General features: G+C 45.0%; 1 pseudogene; it reads right to left on the reverse strand.

Annotated features, from left to right (window-relative positions):
- Positions 1–306: 306 nt before the first annotated feature.
- LOC123797219 (large ribosomal subunit protein eL29 pseudogene) lies at positions 307–900 on the reverse strand (annotated as a pseudogene).
- Positions 901–2,976: the final 2,076 nt, after the last annotated feature.

Genomic DNA, 2,976 nt, shown 5'->3' on the forward strand with positions numbered 1-2,976 from the left:
AATCATTAAGAACAATACTGTGGTACGCTTCTTGTGTGATGTATGGCAGTCACCTTGCATAAGCTCTGACGGTTTGCTCTTTGCCCAGAAGAGAGCTGTATCTGCTTAATAGTAACATTCACAAACACGTATGTAGTTCTTATGATGCGTCCGGCACTCTTACATATGCTAATTTATCAGTCTTCACAACCTCTCTGTGAGGTAGGTATCATTACTATGACCTTTTTTTCAGATGAAGAAACTGAGGTTAAGTAATTTAAACAAGTTTACATAGCCAGTGAACAATAGAGCCAGACCTTCAAGATATCAAATCCTGGTCTGAGTGACTTTTTTTCTTTGTTTGTTTGTTTTTGTGGACAGGTCCTGCCGCAGGTTTATTTGCACAAATAGCACAGGAGAACACCAGCCCCGCGCAGACAGAAGCCTAGGGGACACACCAGTCCTTCTGTCCTCACGTCAGCTCCAGTGTAGAGGCATCTCTGGGAGCCTGAGCCGCAGCAAAAGCTAGAGCCGGAGTCGCAGCTGCAGCCTGGGCCTTGGTTTGAGCCTTGGCCTTGGTCTTTGGTCGACAGAGCCTGAGAGCCTTGGCAACGTGGGCGCGAGCAGGTTTCCAGAGCTTGAGGTGAGTGCTGTAGGCAAGTCAACTGAGCTTGCAGATGCCACCCTTTGGGGTCTTGGGCTTGACCTGCTCGGGCTTGACAAGGGCATTGATAGCCCTGGCACGTGCACTCATGGCTTACGTCTTCTTCAGTCCCTTCTTGTGCTTCTTGGCAAAGTGCACGTTTCTCCAGAACTTGAAGTCAACCCCCTGAAGAGCTTCCAATCTCTGCGACCAGGTTTCCTTGATGCCATTTCTGTGGTGTTCTCATGGTGTGTGGTGTGGTTCTTGGGCTTGACCATGTCTGCACCAGAGCGCGTGGCTCCCGAAGTGCCTCAGACCAGCAGAGAAAGAGGATGACTTCTTTGGTAACCCATTTCTAGTATCTTTGCATTTGAAGAGGGAGCCGGGGGAGGTAAAGCGAAATGCTAAAGCTAGAAAACTCCATCCATGGATTATCAGAAATGAACCTTCGAGCTCTATTTCCCACTTGCAGATTATTCCACAGTGAAGGCGCTTCTGTTTTGTACATGACTCTTCATGACTTTGTTGTTTGAAGTCAGATTTCTGTTTAACTTCTTAAAACCAGTTGCAGAGTAACAGAGTCGGGAGTGCTGTTTACTGTGTTGTGTGCATCGTGTGAATTAGTCTCTTTGTCTTCTTTGTTTTCAAAATCAATAATTAAGTACTTATATTATGCAAAAATCACAGATCTTAGTAGTTTCATTTTAGGAAATGGTCATGCTTTGGAGCAAAGAATGTGTTCATCTTCCAACTGTACCTGAGCCCGTTTTAATGGTTACATCTTCATTTTCATACCTCTGTCTGCACTTTCATCCCTTGCTCAAAAGATTGCATCACCATGAATCACTATTTATTAACGTTAGAAATCCTCAGTGTGCATTGGAGACAGCCTTGAGGTTTGAGTCTCCTAAATCCCAGCATATCTATATACTGGGATAGGCTCCAAAAGGTACAAATCTTCTTCATTGAAATAAGTAACTTGTCTGATTTTAAGACAGATTCTTCCTGCTTAAACTCAAAGCACAGGTGCGGTGGGTTTACTGCCCACGGTTGGGGGTGTATATATGCAGTGGGCTCTGTCACAACCCTGCTCATAGCCCTCTGGCAGCCACAGTTCCTGCGCTCACAACTCTGCGCTCAGGGATTTTCCCGCCACTGGAAGTATGCTTAGCTTAAGCACAGGGCTGGTTGCAAGGGCCAGGAAGTTGTCATTGGTTAACCTCTTAACCAGTGACAAGCTAGAACTGATGAATAAAGTACCTTCTTTGTCCCTTAGATGGAACAAGGCTGAGGAATGCTCTACACTGTCTCCTAGAGGTCTTCAGTAGGATCGAGCTCCCGGACGCCCACAGCAGTAACCTCTCATTAACACATCCTGTGTTAGCTGCTTTTGCTTTTTTCCTCACCTCTCCACTCCCTGCTGGTAGTCACATCCTAAATGTGTGCTAAAACCTTAGTCTGAGGGTCTTACTTCTGGGCAGTCCAGGCAGATAATCTTTTCACACAAGAAAGCTCCATATAGGCCAAGTTATCTAGAAATAGACTCCTGCCCTTGGAGACAGTGCTGTTTTTCTTGCTAGTTCTGGCAACTGTATTCATGACCATATGTATCATCTTTACAGATGTGTCCTCTCCCTTGCATCAGCTGTCATTATCACCCAAATTTTTCTTTGTGTCTTTTTTTTTTTACTTCTAGTTTATTTTTTATCTTCTCCTATTGTCTAACTCAAGTCACAGGAACACTCTGCTTGGCAGGCCTAGATTCCGGACATGTGGTAGTAAGTCAGATAGGCATGAATCATTGTTCTCCTTCTTGATTTCCTTATTGTAATTAGCTTAGCCACACAAATAGCTCCTTGACAGTTTAGTCCTCTACCCTTCCAGACATCTTCCCACCTTTCGACCTCATCATTTCTTGAAAACCTCACTTCCTACACCAGCTCTTCAGATCTCTGTGTACCCTCTTTGTCTCCATTCCAGTCCATTGTCTACCCTGCTGCCATGGTATTTTTCAACAGTGGAAATTTGATTGTGTTATATTCTTGTCTTAAAACCCTTCAGGGTTTAAGACTTAAAACCCTCCCTATCCTTAGCATGAAACACCATACCTGTTATAATCTGGCTCCCAGCTGCCTCTGTAGGTGAGCCACTGGCCACACGCAGCATGCACTCTGCGTTCCGGACACGATGACCCGTTCACAGTTCCCCGAACACATGGTGACCTTTCAAAGGGCCTTCCAAGTGTTCCTGAGTCTACAGTCTGTTCTCTTTCCTATATACCATGATGTTTCCCATGAACTATTTCCCAAATGCAGCTTTAAGCTAAAATTTCCTGGGAGCAGAAAGGAGAAGGA

The sequence above is a fragment of the Ursus americanus genome, chromosome X (assembly GCF_024610735.1).
Source record: "Ursus americanus isolate L20-20 chromosome X, mUrsAme1.1.p, whole genome shotgun sequence".
Taxonomy (NCBI): Eukaryota; Metazoa; Chordata; class Mammalia; order Carnivora; family Ursidae; genus Ursus; species Ursus americanus.